Source organism: Amblyomma maculatum, chromosome 10 (assembly GCF_055883805.1).
Source record: "Amblyomma maculatum isolate TAMU_Amacu chromosome 10, ASM5588380v1, whole genome shotgun sequence".
NCBI classification, from domain to species: Eukaryota; Metazoa; Arthropoda; class Arachnida; order Ixodida; family Ixodidae; genus Amblyomma; species Amblyomma maculatum.
The window spans coordinates 173,785,040-173,804,197 of record NC_139353.1 but is presented as its reverse complement, the minus strand read 5'-3'; the positions used below and the strand labels follow the sequence as shown (position 1 = coordinate 173,804,197).

Genomic DNA, 19,158 nt, shown 5'->3' with positions numbered 1-19,158 from the left:
CTATTTTGTAATGTTGGTAATTCCCTACACCTAGAATAAAGCAGCTTGTGCTCTGCCCTGTGAACCATTTAACATCTGCTGTTCTAGACCTGCTCAGCACGAGTGCCAATGCTTTTTTGTGGGTAGTGCACCAATCAGGCCAGTAGAAGACTTTACTCCCAAATAGTGTCATAAGCTTGAGCTTATTGAAGGCACTGTGCAGCTGAAAAAAGCCATTTAGCAATCGCCATTCCTTGCAACTTTCAGGCTCCAGGGTGTTTCCGAAATGCAAATTTATTGAAGAACCCTAGCTAATTTTGTTCAAGCTTGGTTGCGGGGTAGAGTGCATCATTTTAAATGATGCACATTAGCCAGCTGGTAAGCTTGCACTGCAATAATTTGCACAATGCTAACGAATTAGGAACAGCCCAACAGCTTGAGTAAGCTTGAAGCATGCAATAAAAATGGATTCCTCACAGTTAAGCAAGGTGCGAAACTTTTGATTATCGGTTTTCAGATGGGCATCTTATGCACAACAGCTGTGCAGGAAACATGGATTTCATGTTTGGCGAAAGGAATTTTGGCTTTGTACACATCTTTGAATGAAGCTGAGCATTGGGCTTTACAAAATGCATCATTTCATTTTTTGCATGTGCAGCTTTGTGGCCAAGCTTTACCTTAGCTTTGGAAACAGGTGCCGGCTTTGTCACTGCAGCCTCCTTGCACACAGCGCAGGTTGTGCACAAATGTTGCTTGTTTGCCAGGCAAAATCTTGTAGAAAATGTTTCTGCACCTGCCTACAGGTACACCAGCTGGGAAAACTTTTCATGCCGTAGATCTGTTTTCAGCTATGTTCACTTGTACCCTGCTGTGGTGGCTCAGTGATAAGAGAGCTTGATTGCCGATCCCAAGGATACAGGTTTACTCTCAGCTGCGGTGGCAGCTGATGGAGGCGAAATGCAAGGCAGCTTTGTACTTAGCGATGTCAGTGCACATAAAAAACCCAGGTGGTCAGAATTTTCTGGAGCTGTCATTACAGCATCCCTCATAGCCTATAGACATTAAACCCCATAAACCGAACAGAACACTTGTCAACGTAAACTTTCATAAGGAGAAAATCTATGCAGCTCAAAAGCAGGCCCTGTGGCTGCAGACAGTTCACCAAGATGTATATGCAAAATTAATTGCAAAATAAAGTACAATCCCTTTGTGCACGTTACATAAGGCATTGCAATCCAAGGCAAGCACAGATGGTGGAGGTAGGTGCAGCGTATGTCGTTACCAAAAGGCAGTATTTCTGTGCATATCAGCGAAGTATATGGGGTTTTATTTCCAGGCTGTAGGAGGGCCACAATTTTAGCCTCTTGGGAACCTTTATTGTGCACTACTAATACTGCTGCATATCATACGGGCGTTTTCGCATATTGCCTCTATTGAAGCAGCATCACTTTTCTATGTAAAAGTGAATATTCTAGTGTCTCATTGCAGGTCTGCAATAATCATTGTAAAAATGTTGAGAATCTTTCAGACGACTGTGTACAAACTTGACTAACTACACATAACTTTCCGCATCCACAAAACCATATGCTGGCTTAGTCCTTTATCTCAGCTTCATTTGTCATTGGCAATTGTGCCAGTATTGCCAGTGACAAGTGGCACTTGTCCAACCTGCTCTTACATTGCTTGCACTGCCAATGAAAAAGGAATAGATTTGGTAAATACATTGATTGCATTTTCAACTCTACAGAGCCATAGTTATCCATGGAAAAAAAATGCGCATTTCAGTCTTTAGCACACATTTTTGGCATGACAAAAGTCATTTTATGATAGTGCCACACACAAAGAGTGCCGGTGGCGGTGATGCCTCAACAAAAAAGAGCTCTTTCGTAAAGTAGTTCAGACAGCAGCTTCGCTGACAATCTAGAATTTGTACCTGACAGTTACTCTGACCCCGTTTGCGATGTGCGTACACTGGTAAAAAAAACAAACAAACAAACAAAGATAGCGAAGTGACAGCATGCTTCACTAATGAAGGAAACTTTTTAGAATTAGAATGGTATGAAAAACATTACAACTAAACCTGCCGATGTTAGTATGTTTTTCGGGAGTTAATTTGGCGGTTACAGGGTTAACGTGCAGCTAACTCCATATAATTAGCATCAATTAAATGCTGTGTATCTTGGGGACCATCATTAACAATGTCATGCATGTGAGCCATCACATGCGTGAGTTCATTAAACATACAAAATACGTAGGCACCTTTTATTCAGATAGCATTTGTATACAAAATCAAAAGCACCATGGCAATGTCAGAAGCAGCTTAGGCATATAAGCACAGCCTATTTTGAACATGATGTGGAACAGGTTCCTTAGCCCTCATATTTTTCAAAGTCTGCTAACAAACAGATGTGCATTTGCAAAAACCTGCATGGTATGCAGATGAGCCATTCCTGCCACTAACAAAATGAGCCACTTCACAGATTTCCGTATGGTCCTTCCAGGCTTTGAACTCTGCAAAAAGAGAGATTTTCCAAGTTGTCAAAAGTGAGTCTCAAAAAAAAAGACAGCAAGAAACAGAACTCTTGTAGACTGGAAAATACACACAAAAAAAAAGTACAGGTATTGCCAACACCAACGGATTGCACAAGTAAACTGCGCATGTTGACATCAATTTTTGGAAGCAGATTTCAGAGGCTAGGCTACACTGCCATGCAGTCAGCCATAACTACTGCTGGATGAATGTCAACATATCCAAAATGAGCTAGATAACTTCTTATCAAGTTGTCCTTTGTGTGCCTTCATAGAGGCTCTGACTAGGCTCAAACATGGCAAATAGACTTGTCCTCCGCACTCATTGGTTCTTTACGATGCCTGTCACTAGAAAGGCCTAAAGCTTTTCCTATTGGTTCATTGACTTAAAAGAGAACATCTTCGGTGTAACTCCGCCTGGTTGGGTACTTGAAACAAAAGTTTAAGAAACACCATCACCAACCAAATTTTTTATTAGAACCCGACGTTTCGGGTCCAACTCGGTCCCTTCCTCAGGGGCGACTAAAGTTTGAGGCCCGCAGTAGCAGGCACACGTGGCGAAGTCCAATTGTGTAGCAGAGCCAGGGTAGCGTCCCCGGATTCCTGTTCACTGCTGCAGCTGTCAGCCGGATGAACCGAAAAAAGACGTGACGTCTTTTGAAAGGATTGGTTCACCTCGTCAAAGGCGATTTTGTGGTCGGCGCATTCGCAGTGCTCGGCGAGGGGGGTTGCTTTTCGAGTTCAATTGCCGGGCGTCATTTTTGTGCTGCAATATGCGCAGACAGATTTTTTGTTTCGCCGATATAAGAGGCAGAGCACTCTGAGCACGAGATTTTATAAATAACGCCTGGTTATTTTTCTCTAGGAATACGGTCTTTTGGTAGCGGCAGAAAACGGCAGACTGTTGAGGTAGGTTTGTGCGACACACAGACGTGTTTGCGCAGGATGCGTGCAAGCGCCTCACTGGTGCCCGCCACGTATGGGAGCACAATGCGAGGGCGCTTCGTCGTTTCAATGTTGACCGACCCTCTTGTCCTGCAAGCTCGACGGCGGAAAGCACATTGGTATAAAGGCGCGTGTATAGCCATTCTTCTTCAGATCGGCTAAGCATAGGCCGCTGCCTGCTACTGCAGGCCTCGAACTTGTCGCCCCTGAGGCAGGGACCGAGTTGGTCGTGAAATGTTGGGTTCTAATAAATAATTTGGTCAGTGATAGTGTTTCTTAAACTAGTGGTTCATCACACCGATTAACAAGCTAATGGCAGAAGGAGCACAGGTAACTTCTTCAAGAGCCTACATATGCTCTTTGTAACCAAGTGTTCTTATTCCATCATTTACTATCAGCCAAAAAGAACTCAGTACTCTGTTTGACAGCATTATCTGCACATTGGATTCACTTTCAGAGTTTATTTCGTTGCAACAAGGTGCCAATCACGACAAAGGCACTGGTCATCGAACAACAGAATGCCCAGTGCTCAGTTTAAAGGCAACAAGGAAACAGAGGTAAACCTGCCAAGTACAATGATCAAGAACAATGTAGAAGCAGTGTTGTGTTGTGGCAATTATTCGAGGTAAATCTCTGTGCATCATCATTGTACAACAAAAGGAGTAAAAGCTGCGTCCAGGTGGCGTAAAGCGTGGGGAAAAAAAAAGAAAAAAAAAAAAAGAAAAAAACTGCGGTACGACTTCCTCCTTAAAGAAGCATCGGCCCAATGCTCTACATTGAATAGAAAGGTAGGCAAAAATAAACATCAAGCAAAATATAAACACAGTGTCCATCAGTTATAATAGGGCTTTAGGCACACAACATACAATTTCTGGACATGTATCACCCCTGGGGTACTGTCAGTAACATCTGGGGACAATTCCATAGCCCATTTCATCTAGATGAGTGAACTTGATTTGCGGAAACAGCAGCGTAAAATTTATAGTTTTCATTAAATCCACGATGGTGATTCAGCATCCAAACCTAGAGTCGGTCTGCTGGCTTGTAATTTTCATTGTCATTGTAGGTTACATTAGGCATTGGTGCCTTGCTGGCTTTTTATGCGCAGCTGGGCGAGTCGTCGGGCTGCTTCTGCACGCTGAAGGTAGGCAGTGACACTGAGGCTGTCCTTTTCCGTTACATGTGGCATCAGCATGACATCGAGTGCTGTATTAAGGCGAAAGCCTTTAAAGGGAAACTGCACCGATTGTAGATTTTGATGAGTTTCAAGGAATCAAATGATTACAGCTTCCAGGTTAAGCATGCAAGATATCTTCGCGCTAGCTCAAACAATGGCGCAAATAGCGATTTAAACCGCTTCAGCTATCGAGCTTCTCCTCACCACACAGCGACGCTTGGGGGGCACATAATGACATCATTGACGGCACCAGTATGTTTCCCGCACAGAATGGCTTGGTTGGAAGAAGTAAAAACAAGGCTACCAAAATTGAAGGCCCAGAAACATTGTTTGATGGCATCAAGAAAGGCACCGCATGATGTGGGCGAAGGTAACGTAAAGAAAAAATATTACCGTCCGTGATGTCATCATCGAGCTTCTACGCAGTCCTTCAGTGCTGTGAGGAGAAGCTCGAATTATCGTTGATTACTTCATCAGTTTTAAAGATAGCACACAAACACTTTGCAAGCATTACCGACAGCTTATGGAGAGTCAAATTCTTGAATGTCGCAGAATTCTCGAAAAGTGATGCAGCTGCGCTTTAATGGCTCATACTGTCCGCATTTGTTCGGTCAAAATATAGCTTTCAATCAAATTACATCACCTGAAACCGAAACTAATGTCATCGGAAAGGTAAAAATCCTGCATCCACCGGGAATCGAACCTGCATCCCTCGCATCGCCAGCCTAAGCTTTAACCAACTGCGCCACACCCGGGATCGTGAACTGCACATATATCTTGTCTACAGTGATTTGGTTTGGTTTGCGGGGTTTAACATCCCAAACCGACTCAGGCTATGATAGATGCCGTAGTGCAGGACTCCGGAAATTTCGACCACCTGGGGTTCTTTAACGTGCACTGACATCGCATAGAACACAGGCGGCCTTGCTTTCGTCTCCATTGAAAAGCGGCCGCCGAAGCCCGGTTACGATCCCGCATTCTTGGGAACAGTAGTCGAGCGCCGTAACCACTGCGCCACCCCGGCGGGCCCTTGTCTATCATGAGGATGAGTTAAAACACACATCATAATTCTCCTTGTCTGCGTGATGCTAATGCGGCCACTCCCCTTTGTAGCGAGGGATCACAGAGTTCTTCATTGGGCCAATAAATAAAGGAGTAGAAAAAGAACAAAAACTATACCAACTGCTGTGCATTGGTCAAAAGTCCAGAAAAAAGAAATGAGGAAGGAAAAGGGGGGAGTCCTTCAACAATCTTTTCGTTTACGCCACCATTCAAGGCGGTGCTTTGTCACCTCTACTGCCCTACCCAGGGTGTGGACATCGACTGCAGACCAAGTGCTGTCGAAAGAGTCTCCATCAGTGCTGATGTCGCAGTTGTAGGGGGGAGGGCCACAGTTTTGGGCACTCAATCACAACATGCTGTATGGTTTTATCGGCTGCGTCGCACTCGGAGCACTTGTGCGCAGAAAACCACTCCGTGCCTCGCAGAGTAACCCGCTGCCGTCCGCTGTCTCGTGTGTTGTCATAGATGTTCTCATTAGCGATCGTGTGTTTTGTGCTGGAGTCCACCGCCAGGGATGACTTCGCCCGTGCTTCGCTGTGCCATCTCTTCATTTCTGCTTCTCAAACCTGGTTATGGATCTGCTCTCTCCACGCAAGCTGGAATATCTTCAACAGGCCGGCTTGTGGAATTCTGTACTCCTATGCCAACCTTCGCGTTCAAAGCATCCATCTGGTGTTGGAGCACTTGAGTACGATGTACTTGTATACCTCGCTGGACCATATATGGCGAAGTGCTCAGCTGGCGCTGCAAGGCAAGCTTGCGGTTGTCTCACATGCGACGATAGTAGCTCTGACAATGACGCTGCAATTAGTGATAATGACAATGACGGCATTAGCAATGATAACGGTGCATTTAGTTGATAAAGATAATGAGAGCAAACGGATGCACCGTGTGCACCAGCAACGCTCAGCCTTTCGCACTTCTGCAGTGTAGATTCCACAGTGCTTTTGGAATTTTCGGGCTCCCTGCCATACACAAGGTGGAATGGAGTTGACCTGCTTCTCCGCTCCTAGCCGGCAGCAACAGCGCGGCAGGCTACTGTGCTGACATTAAAGCGAGAAACTAGTTACATCGGCTTAACTTTCAGGCCGACTGACTGTTAATGCATGCAAGGAGGACAATGCCACGGACGAGAAGTGGGTTTTTTACACGACAGATATTATGATGTGCTTCTCGATTTCTACAACGATAATTAGTCTGAAGAAGCCTTTGGCCCTTTGCTTCGGCGTTGCGAGTCAGGTAGTTAGTTGCTACTATTATCCACTTGTTGCTAGATGTCAATGTCGGGAAATGATTTAGTAAGTCCATGCCAATCTGTTGGAATGGCCTCGCAAGTGATTGGTTTGGTTGTATATCCTGCAGTCTTGTTAGCAGTGTTCGGTGGCGTTAGCAGTCGCAGCAACTCCTGACATAGTGCGTGACATTAGCAGATAGACGAGGCCAATATGGGCCAATATTATTTAACCTGAATGCGACTCAGAGTAAAATAAAGTTTAGACGCCCAGCTGTGGGCTCATCATGAGGTGCCTGTAGGATTTCATCGAGAAGGCCCACAGGGACAAGTAAGTAGGCGGTCAGGGTGCGAACGCCATTATAAAGCGCAAGGGAGGCTAGTCCACGTTTGAACACTCTAAGCAGCAAGGATGACTTTCCTTCAAGGTAGTCGAAGTCTGAGTGCTGAACTTGCATGAAATAGGCCCCAAAATAGCATCGTTATTGTCTTCTTCCAGCACTTTTGGACAGGGGCTCGTGAAAAGCAGTACCATGTGTGCGTGGCCAAAATAGGTGTTTAGAGCAGCTCTTGGAGCAAGCAAATATGCTTTTTGGAGCAGCTAAATGGAGCAGAAAGCAGGACAGACATTCTGAAACAGCTATGGAGCAGAAATGTTGATGTTTTATAGCAGAAATATCGGCTTTTTGAAGAAACTTCAGAGCATGTGGTCAATTCAATCTCCAATAAGTCATAAAGGCCTTTCTACCCTTCTTGGCAGCAGAAATTGTGCTGCTTACAAACAGGCCCGCTGTGTTCTGAAGATGTTTTACTGCAGACTGTAACCAACATGTGACCAGCGTGCAGTTTAAAGGCCCATTCACGATTGAGGATTGCAAAGGGTGCGCGATTAAGGAACCGCTCAGATTGACCGATGTTCACACTTGCAAAGGCAAACCGTGGGTCGCTTTCCCAAATTGGCCTCATTCAGAACGAGACTTGTCGACCTTGACTGCTCACCAAAACAGGAGCCAGATGTAAACCGAACTTCAATTCATATCAACTGTGTTGCTGATTGGTTACCGATTTAAGACCAGGAAGGAAACATTGGACATGTGCCTTTTTATATATGGGAGCGCTTGTTGCTAAACAAGCTAACTCTCAAAACGTAAGAATAATGTGTTTCAGATTGTATGCTTAAATAATACAGCATGAGCACATCTACTTTGGCCTTCTCGACAATCTCTAGACGAAGCCCAAAACAAGTCCAAGGATCGCTAAGGTTGCACACTATAGTGAAGGCTTGCCAAAGTAAAAAAAAATATGCGAATGAAATATTTTTGCTGAAGAAAAAGGCTCTCAGTGACCACAATCCACGGCATGCATGCAAGAGTGCCGCAGTCACCATGAATAGTAGAAAACATGGGGATGATATCGTGTGACGTCAGTGCCCAAGGTTGCCAAACCATAAAGCTGCTTTCGCTATTAATAATAAAAAATCATTATAAACTATCTACTGCACTGAAATCTCAAATTTCGAGGATTTATAATTGAAATGCAATAATCAGTTTATGCTCAAATTTTAGCTGTCATGACCCCTTAAGTGAATATAAATAGTTCAAGCATATGGTACCAACATAAGAAACACTACAGAATTATATGAAAATGTCACTGAACTACGAGCACGTGAATGAATTAAGCTGCTAAATTTGAAAATAATACACAAGACGCGGGCAGAGTCATTAAACAGAGCCCTAGAATATAATTTTTTCCATCTCCTCACCTTCAGGTGCATTATCTGCTCTGGTTTAGAGCTCTGCTCTTAGTTTAGTGACTTCACATAAAAACAGAACCTCATCAGGACGTAGAACTTCTCTATGCGAAGAGTAATTTTTCTGTCATTTTCAATTTTTCTGTCCAGGCTCGGGAACCTCTGGGCTTTTCAAAAACATCGCAAAATTATGAATGCTGCTTGTCTTAATCTCAATTATTGAAATGAAATAAATAATTTAAAGAAATCGAATTTTCCAGCGTGTTTACGAGCTTTGCAAGCTCTGCAGACGTATAAAGAAGACCTCGGTGGTCAAAATTTGAGATGAATTCGTTTTTTTTTTTTTTTTTTTTGCACACATAATTTGCTCAAAATTAGATACAGAATAAGTACTACATTTTGATTTGTGCCTGAACTTTCGAGCCACATATCTTGCAATATACCGGGTGCACGAGGCATTTGAGGATGCAATGTTGGCTTCAGGCAGAGAATATCTCCAGCAAATATATATATATTTTCACCAAACTTTAGGAGATATTTCTCGTATCGTTTATTTTCACATTACTCAATGAATGCGCCACTTGCAGCAATAACCAATTCAATTCGGCTTCGGAAATGGCTGCATGCACGGATCAGGTGGTTCTTAGAGGTACTGCCCATTGAGTTCGCAGTGGCGACCTTCAGAGTTTTTTGTATTATGTGGCCTTTTGTCGGCTTCTCTCTCAACGACGCCGAGTGGATTCAAATCTGGACAACTAGGAGGCCACAAGTTGGGAGTGATGTGGTTATTGGAAGTTGTTGGCCAGCCACTCGTGGGTGACGCAGGCGGTGTGGGCGAGAGCCGAATGTTGCTGAAAGACACAAGGTTTTCCATTCGAAACAGTATCAGTCCAGGGCTTCACAACGGTGGCAAGCACCTCTGCGTACTCGGCAGCATTAACGCGGAGTCCTTCTGCAAAACAGTGTGGCAGCATGACATCACCCTTGTTGCCGACGGCTGCTGACACCATCACAGACAGAATTTTTGTGTGCAATGCTGTCGGCACCTCATTAGCGCTTCCGTAAAGCCATCTTTCATTATGGCAATTAGCTTTTTGGTCTTGATCGAAGTTCTTTTCATCTGAAAGAAAAAAAAAGCATTCCAGGCTCTTCAGCTTGCCTAGCAAGCGCTTGGACCAGAGCAGACGATTCTCCCGACCTTTACCAGAAAAGAATTGCGGCCTGCTCATGACACAGAAATGGTACCTCACGTCCTCGTGCACAGCAAGCCTGGCAGCTGACTCTGCGACATAGAGCTCCTTTGCAATGTCCCACATTGACTTCTCTGGGTTGTCACTCACGATGACTTGCAGCCTCTGAAGAAAATCAGGTGTTCTGACGACGTCTGACCGCTGACTGTGCTTTTTCCTTTTCGCCACAGATGCCACGTCACCGTCACAGCACACCAGTTCTGTCCGCACTTTGTTAACGAAAGGCTTCGCAACATTCAGAAAGTTGGCAATTTCCAAGTCGCTGTGGCGCACGGCCAGTGCGATGAGGACTGCATGGCGTTTCATTTCCTGTGTCAACTTGTACGCTTCCATTTTTCAACAAACTGCGCAGTATAAATGATAAGGGGTCAACCAACAAGAAGCCGCATGCCTAGATACATATGCTGAGCCTGCTGGTGTCTATGGCGATAAGGAGTAGTAACCTCAAATACCTCATGCACCCAGTGAGCTACGAGACTGCTATAACTGTGCCTAGTGACGGGCAATCAAAGTAGCTTCAACGTCCTCAAGCCTTCCCTCGTGAAGCAAGTGGTCAAATTCATCATTCGCAAAGAACACGCAGTGAGCAAAAAAAAAAAAAGAAATTATGCGCTCTTAATTTGTGTTTGAAGTTTTCAGGTGCAATCAAATCCATTCGCTACAACCCATCATGCTTCGAAAATCTTAATGAAAAGCATGGGTAAAAAATTGTTCAGAGTGCAATACGAAAGACCTGCAGTAGACCTGCAGTAGACCTGCAAGTAGTGCTAAAGGAACACTGAAAGAAAAAGTAGGCTTGCAGCGATGGTATACTGGCTCCTAATCACAAAAACACCACTTTCACTGAAAACAAAACTCTTATAAGGTAGAAAAAAGAGAACAGAAATGCAGAAATCGCAAATGCATGCACAATGACATGTAAGGGATCCCGGAGGCTGCCTAACATGTATTATGGTTGCATGTTTGAATTGTTAACTTTTGTTTCAAAAATGGCAAAAAGACAGGCTAAATAATGGGAGCCAAAAATAAATTTGCACTTGGCAGTGCCACAGGCAGTCAGTTTCGTTTTGGTATGTTTTGGTTCTTTGAAGTCACAGCTATGCATTTGGCATCACCACATGGTTTCATTTTTGATATACATGCTTTGGTTTACAAGTGTGGAGCAGCAGAGCTTTCCTCTGATGAAGTTCATGCCTCAGTAAGCGCTTCTCTATTGAAAAATCTGGTATGAAATGCACGCAGGATTAAGTTACAACTTACTGGGCAGAATAAACCTGCACAGACCCGAGTGGAGCTGGGAAAGAAAAGAAAGGCTGGAAAAAGTAAGATTTAAATTGCATGGGTGCTTAAGAAAAAAAAAAAAGCGACAAAAAAAAAAAGAAAAAAAAAAAACGGCCTCGAACAGGATTTAATCCTAAGTCCTTTGGAGTTTTAACTGAATGTCTTAGCCATTGCGCCACACGAACAGCTGAGACCTCTCGCATTACATTACTTGTGTAGTGCAATTGCATTTTTTACATACATTTTTCACTCACCGCTAAACAATTGCATCCCAAGTGTGCTGAATGCTTTTGCTGGCTGTTAATAGTGTCACCGATGTCTCATATCTATGATAAGCATAGGAGTTTGCCAAACCATCTCGTAATATTTCTATTTCTCTATTTTCTGCTGTCCCAGCGTGCATGCACAGACCTTACTGGCACATCAGTTTGCCATCTGCAGGGCAGCGACGCTAGAGTACACCACATAAGGTGTAGACACCCAAGGAAGCATTGAGCGAAAGGGAGCTCAGTTGGTTCATATTAAGAAATACAATAGTGAAGGAAACGAAATAAATTGAGCAAAACAGGCCCTGTGTACCCCTTTTTTCTTTTAACTTTCTGCCACAATGCATTGTTCACCCCTTGCTGCTATTCAAAAAAGACCATCTGTAGCAGTCTTTACTCGTCACTCGTGATGAGCTCGGCAATGTCAGTGGCCACATCCATAGCTTCGCTAGCTACAAACTTTGCCGCCACACCGGCACTCGTACATTCTATGCTGTTAGTCAAGTGACCTCAACTCTAAAAAGCACCGCATGCTCTGTGGGTGCAAAGGTCAAGATTCACTGCGAGAACTTTGCAGTCAAGCTCGGGATCTATGCCTGGTGCAAACAAATAGACGGCTTTGGCGAACTGTAGCTTTAATTTCAGCTGCTGCTAGATTGCACTGCTCGCTATGCATCAAGAATCACGGAGTCTATGTTTACACCATCGTTTGCATCATTTTCCCAAGTCTAAATCCCTTGGAAGGAAAACAGACCTCTTCAACTTCAAATCGAAATATCTCGGCAATAAATGTGTCTTGCTGCCGGACAAGTGACAAAAAAGTCACGAAACACTGCACTACTGGAATCTGTATTGTGATGGGTCCCATACTGCAGAAAATCTGGCATCCATGAAAAATTATGGGCATGTATCTGGCAAGTGGCAGGAAGGTGACGCAGCACTGCAATCACTGTCCGTCAGGTTGTGTGACAACACAAGGCTACATGACATGACCAAGTCAGCAGGTGCTGCCACACAGGGTGCTTTTTATGGTATCAAGTTAAAAAGGAAAACAAAGAGAACATCGCTTGGAGCAATTACGCACCACTATTTGTTTCTTGCAGGTGTATCAGTGACAAAGGTTTGTACATGGAGGGCTACCTGGAATCACTTGAGGCAAATCCTTGAAGCCTTTGTTATGAAATATTAAATATTGCAGAGGTTCAGCTCTCTTTGAACCAAGTCAAAAGCATTAGCCATCGGCCGGTGCCGCATTTGTAGCTGCCGCTTCAGTCTTGGCTTGATTCCGCATTTGGTAAGCTTCTCGGCAATAGGCTAGTCTGGCTTCTCGTTCGATGTCTTGGCAACCTGTCTGGTATGGTTGCAGTCTCTGTTTTTGGCGCAAGTGGATTCCTCTACACCACACTGCCTCCTTTTGTCATGCCGCCTGGTGAATTCACCCAACACTATGCTCGCGGTCTCGACTGCACTTACCCAGAAATGTTTTAAAGCAACGAACAGAATATGGGCGCACAAAACACAGACAACAGAACATGTTGGTGCCGCTGCAAATGAATGAACAATGAAATAGCTATTAGAAATGACAGCAGTACCTACTCTGCTGGCAGAAATCTTGAGCAAAAATTTCTCATCAATTGGCCCTAATTGGCTATACAAGGCCATGCGACATTTTCCCATGAAAATAGCAGTGACTGAAATTTTTCATACTTTCACAATCATCTTCTAGCAAATAATGACCTCCTTTTGTTTCGTACTACATGCGCCATAGTGTCAGCAAATAAATTGCAATGCTGTTTGTACAGCAAGCGACTGCAGGCAAGGGACACGTTTGGATGATATTTTTGAGGTAGTCGTGTAAGCAAGTTTCCAGGGCAAAAAAATTATGGCATGTAATTTCTTCCTAACAAAGATTGCCAAAGTACTGCCTGCTGAGAACTTATTCTCGGCAAATAATTTCAACAGTGTATGGAGCAGAGCATGAATTCGGGCAGCCCGAAAACCTGGGCCGGGCTGGAAAATTGCCGTTTTTATGGGTCTGGACCTGGTTCGGGCTTGACATGCAGGCCTGGGCTTGCAGCTTGCAGTGGCGGAACGAGGCCAGGCTGGGTAAAGCTGTGTATGGCCTCTTTTGGAGATGGAATTCCAGCACTAAAATCATTCCGGTGGTTTATGAATAAACCACTACTAGTACATATGTTGACAGAGAATGAGAGAAAGCTCATTTGTAAACAGAGTTTAATCAGTGCCACTCGGTGTTTTGTCCAAGTAATTTAGTATGAACATGCCGGGCTGCATTCAATGACACAAGTGAAAAAAGTTAAAAAGGAAAGCTGAAAACTCGATAGCGAACTGTACTACAATGGAGGTGTTATGAAGTGCTGTAACCTGTCATGCATGGCACAGCCCGTTTGCATAAGCACGTGCCTACTGAAGTACTCAACACCATCAGCTTAGGATTTCTCAGCAATCAGTGAGCAAGAGGGTGGCTTCTAACCTTTGTGTTACCGCTAACGGCTGGACATTTGAAGCCTCATAACAGCCCCTGAACAAGGACCTTCAATTGACTGCTCGGCAGGCAGCCACCTGTTCATAAAAATTCTGACTGTCTGCTTGCCCCCCCCCCCCCCCCCAAAGAATGTCTCTACGCTACAATAAATGCTGTAGGGTAAGAGCTTATTGCTTTAGGAATCTTTACATATCCAATAACATATACATGCAAAATGAACAGACACTACCGCTTTTCGTCTCCACAGAGATGTGACAACGTGGCTGTGATTTCTTCAATGAATATGTAAATTTTGGTTTTTTCTGCCCTTGCCCACTCATGTTCCTGGGGCAAAGTTGCCAGGGGCAGTCTTTTTGTAGGTGATTAAGCAAAGAACTTGCACCAAGAGCCAATTGCTTATAAGGAGTCATAGTTAAAATGCCCGTAATTCATACCTTTTAAATATACATTGTGCTAGATAGCTTTACATAAAATGTCTTGTCAAAATAGTCTTCACCATGCCTTTGCTTCTGTCGGTGCTTTAACTGTGCCCTTCTCTACCAAGAATATTTTGCAAGGTTTGTCTCTCATCTTGATTTATTGTTATGTGCTAGTTAAGCAATACATTTTTAAGGCGTCTGTTCAGACTTACTTTGCAGGTTTGGCACAGGCCCTGTCGTGGAAGCGCAGGCCGGGTCCGGGCATGTAATCATTGCCGATGGGCTTGGAACCATGGATCCGGGATGGTCTTCAAGAGTGGGCCAGGGAAGGGGCTGGAAAATCCAACCCGTGCAGGGCTCTAGTAAGGAGTGTAAGAAACTAAAGGTACAGGAAAAAAAAATCACACACACATAAGGGGAGTTCAGTAGCGAGTTCATTACTTCGAAGCACCGCTACGTGGTCTCCGTGCTACAATGGAGTTGTCTAAACGGTATTTACGTTATCATTTCTGTTGTCTCAACAGAGCTTATCCTTTTGTCGTATCCGACGCAAACTAGGCAAAACTTCATCAAGGGTACGCAGAATATCATCCATATAGCTGCCGCTTTTAGCTGTGAAAGGTTCAGTGCTAGTTTCGAGCTTTTGGTGCTCAATATGTATCACTAGTTTCAAGCTAGTGATGCTTGAGCGATATCATAGGCAAGTACTTCACCCGGATGTGATCAAAACGAACAGCGTATGGAGAATCTGGGCCAAGAACGTAAAAAGCATAAAATGAGCTTCGTCGCCCTAAGCAGCTAATCACTGACGAGTGCCGTGAGTATCTGGTTGATAGAAGACAAAGCATCAAGCGCCAGTTAGCAGCATCATAAGACAGTGCTAAATTGGCGCGTGCTGCAAGTGCATACCTTGGCACAAATCCCTGCAGTATGTGACAAATAAGAACGGTAAGCGGACAGCATATAACCACGAACATTGCACGTAAAACGGGCAGCTAAAATTTGAACATGGCGGCACCTTCATTGGCATGCTTTGTCCACAACTAAAATCTTTTCACAGACCGGGCACTAACCTTTCTGTACCGAAGCCGCAGCAGATGTGCCAGGGTTGTTCATGGCGCGCACACCAGTCAGTTCGATCGCACCCGTCCGTGCAACAGGCACAGTCTCGTTTACTACAACAAAAGCCACGGCACCAAACCCAAACCGCCGCCGCGGCACCGGCGGCATCCCCAAGCAGGGTGGGTGGCGGGCGAAGATGAGCGGTGGCTGCGGTGGCCCGCCGGCACGCCGTGCCCCCAACTAGGGACAATCCGACCTAGGGATTGCAGGGCGGCTGTCCAGCAAAAATCCAGGCAACACTGGCATTATTCATGGCGAGTTTTAGCCGCTCCCTCCCAGCCGGCGCGCTCGACACACTAGTCAGTATATTCTAGGCACTATACCATCTTTATTGGAATGCTCCGTCGCTTCTGCGCATGCGCCAGCTGAAAGAAGTGAGGAGGAATAACTTGCCGGACGTGACGTAAAACTTGTTTAATGGTTTGTTTGTAAAATGTCTGCTGCTTCTCGTCGCCGTTTCAAGCGATAGGTCGATAGCTGGTCGCCAGTGTCGCCGGCTCCGTGATCGCTCGCAAGCCGGACATGGCTGTGGCGATGGTGGCGGACGGGTTGCGTATTTACTTCTCAGCGTACATAGCCGCACTGGCCGCTAGTCGCGCTAGTTGTCTTGAACGTCACATCCGGCGTTGTCATGACAACATTGGAACGCCAGTTCGCTCGTTGCTTGCATATGGCCGCCCGCATTGGCCGCCTGCATGGAGTATGCGCCCGTGTAATATTCTGCGGCTAAGTACGCGAAGCGACTAATTTCAAAGCTGTTATTCGGCAAGTGAGTGACAGTGGTTTGTTGCGAAAGGTTTGTTGTCTCTTTATATTTTGTGCCATGCTGTGCATCGGGAAAGTAGATCCGATGCCAGGAGGAGAGCAGTGATGTGTGTGTGAAAGATATTCCACCGTGATCGCGATGAGACTAATTTCAAAGCTGTTATTCGGCAAGTGAGTGGCTGTGATTTGTTGCGAAAGGTTTGTTGCCTCTTCATATTTTGTACCATGCTGTGCATCTAGAAAGTCTTGCGGGAACTGAAATATTGATTTTGTACATTACTTACGAATAAGTACACGCCAATGGAGATTTCTTGCATGACATGCTAATTGCAACTATTTATTTTGACATTGTGCATATTTAAATAATGTCTTTAAGTTCAATCAAGCTATACAGTGAAGCCCGAGGCCATCCAAATGCACATAGCGCTGCCGTCACATGTTTGCTTCCAAATACTTCATCTCGCAATCTGCAAGTGCTACAGAAGGATCTCTTTTGTTATATATATATATATATATATATATATATATATATATATATATATATATATATATATATATATATATATATATATATATATATATATATATATATATGTCACCTTTCAGCCATTAAAATTAAGTTTTGAGTCTGCGCACGTCCTGTCCACCACTTCATTTGTCCGTGTGTTTTTTAGCGCAGTACCCCCCTTCATGGAAAAGATGAAACTTGGTGAATATGTTTGGCATCATCTGGATGATCAGGAGTCTTAGGTGTAGTCTTGCTGAAGCATCCTTTTTGGTTGCTGTTACATAGTTCTTACTAACCTCATTGAAAGGCCACATTATTTCTGGGATTTCAAGCTATTATTCAGCAAATGAGTGACAATGGTTTGCTGTGAAAGGTTTGTTGCCTCTTGATATTTTGTACCGTGCTGAGCTATGCCTTATGTGGAGAGATGATTATTATAGGAGGGTGCAGGATAATAGCTATCTTTTCCAGCTGGCTCAATTACGGTGGAAAGAATGTAAGCACCCTGGCACTGACATGTTTGCAAACTAAAGTATTGATTTTGTACATTAGTTGCAAATAAGTACATGCCAATGGCACATAGTTTGCATTAATTTTGTACTCAAGGTGAACATGATCCAGTATGCTATCACGAAGCACATCACCACATATCGCGCAACTTAACATTATGCTGCTATATTTTAGGACAGCTATCTTTTTCCGTCGATAGGTATATTTATGGATCGCTTCTGTATTCATCTTTCAGTTTTTTTTGGTTTTTTTTCTGGTGTCCTGTGCAGGGACTGACCATCGAATGTACCCCTTATATGTGGGCAAGTACATTAAAACCCGTTCAGACGATGAGGAGTGCACGATTGCCAAAGACACATTTCGCGTACAACATTAGTAACAAGCCGAGGTTGATGAGGAGCTGCCTTGGTGATAATTATGGGGGGTTTGCAGTTTGCATGCTTCATGCAACCAAAGGAGAGAGTGCTGCAGAGATTGGGGGAGCAATAAGAGTGATCCATACAAACACTGTGAAGTCTACATGACATCATAAAAGAAAAATATGTTTGACACTAACAATCGCAAAAGTGGAGAACAGCTCTGCAATAGTGCACGTTAAGGCGCTCGACTACTGTGCTCAAGGATGCGCGATCGAATCTCGGCCACGATAGCTGCTTTTTGATGGAGGCGAAAAGCAAGGCGCCTGTGTGCTGTGCGATGTCAGTGCACGTTAAAGAACCCCAGGTGGTCGAAATTTCCATAACCCTCTACTATGGCATCCCTCATAGCCTGAGTTGCTTTGGGATGTTAAATCTTATTAACCAAACCAAACTTTCCTTAACCTTGCTAATACCTTGGAGTTCACGTAAGGCACTCACTGAGTGCTCTTGTTAGATGAACATTGTGCACAGAACTTTACATTTGTTATGGCATTGTCAAATTTCACATTCCTTTGGTTCAACTGCTTTTTTGCTTGAACGAAATACTTCTAAATCAGCTTTTTCTGTCCTCTCGCATGAGTGATTCGTCAGCAGCATTTGCCTTCGCTCACGTATGCTGCTTTAAGCATACTTCATGCCTGTAGGGGTGGCCAAAAATAATTAGAAAAGCTAGGAATGTTTGGAAGAGGCACTATTTTGAGGTTTATAAATATATAATTGCCTTGGCCCAGAGCACTTGCTGTGGGGTGGGACATCAGAAAGACTGCTAATTTTTACATATGCACAGTAAGCCAGTTACTGCTGGTATGTGCATTGATTCTTTCAAGGATTCTCAGTATATTCTATTCTTGTTCTATAGAACCACCAAGTTCTTACTAGGATCCCATAAGTGGCTATACCCAAGAATGCATGAACCTGGAGCTTTCCTTTACTCACCTTACTTTCGGATTACTCGCAATAATTGTGATAGAGGTGTTCACCATATGGCTAATCATAAATGACAATTTTCTTCTCAGAGGCTGTCGTGCCTCTCTATTTTCTGCCTACACCTGTGTCCTGCATGAAGGGATAGAAACTAAAGTGCGGGCATTTCTCGGCACTTCAAGAAAGCTTTTGTGGTTCTCCAAGGGACAAGGACTGAGCATTGTAAGACACGCACTGACAGCATGAGTTATGCAAAAACAAAACAATAAAAGATCATCCAGCAGCACTGTATCTTTGAAAAGGTATTTATTCTGGACAGATTTACTACTGCAGACACATCTAGTGGTGATGAAATTGTCCCTGAAAGGCAGCTGTCTGCTGCATGAAATACAACTTTGGCTGTAAAAGAAAATAAACAGCACTGTGAGCCACAGTCAACAAGCCTTTACCATGTAAGCATTAATCATGTTTGTCTAAGGACAATATTTAGGTGATAACGCACATTCACTGTGGAG

The 19,158-nt window shown here is 44.1% G+C and overlaps 1 long non-coding RNA gene across 1 annotated transcript; it reads right to left on the bottom strand.

The window, feature by feature from the left end:
• Nucleotides 1–2,227: 2,227 nt before the first annotated feature.
• LOC146177958 (uncharacterized) lies at nucleotides 2,228–15,616 on the bottom strand. The gene is made up of 3 exons (XR_014701117.1): nucleotides 15,469–15,616; nucleotides 14,608–14,728; nucleotides 2,228–2,490 (listed from the first exon to the last, which is right to left on the bottom strand). It is a non-coding gene; the product is annotated as an uncharacterized LOC146177958 (long non-coding RNA).
• Nucleotides 15,617–19,158: the final 3,542 nt, after the last annotated feature.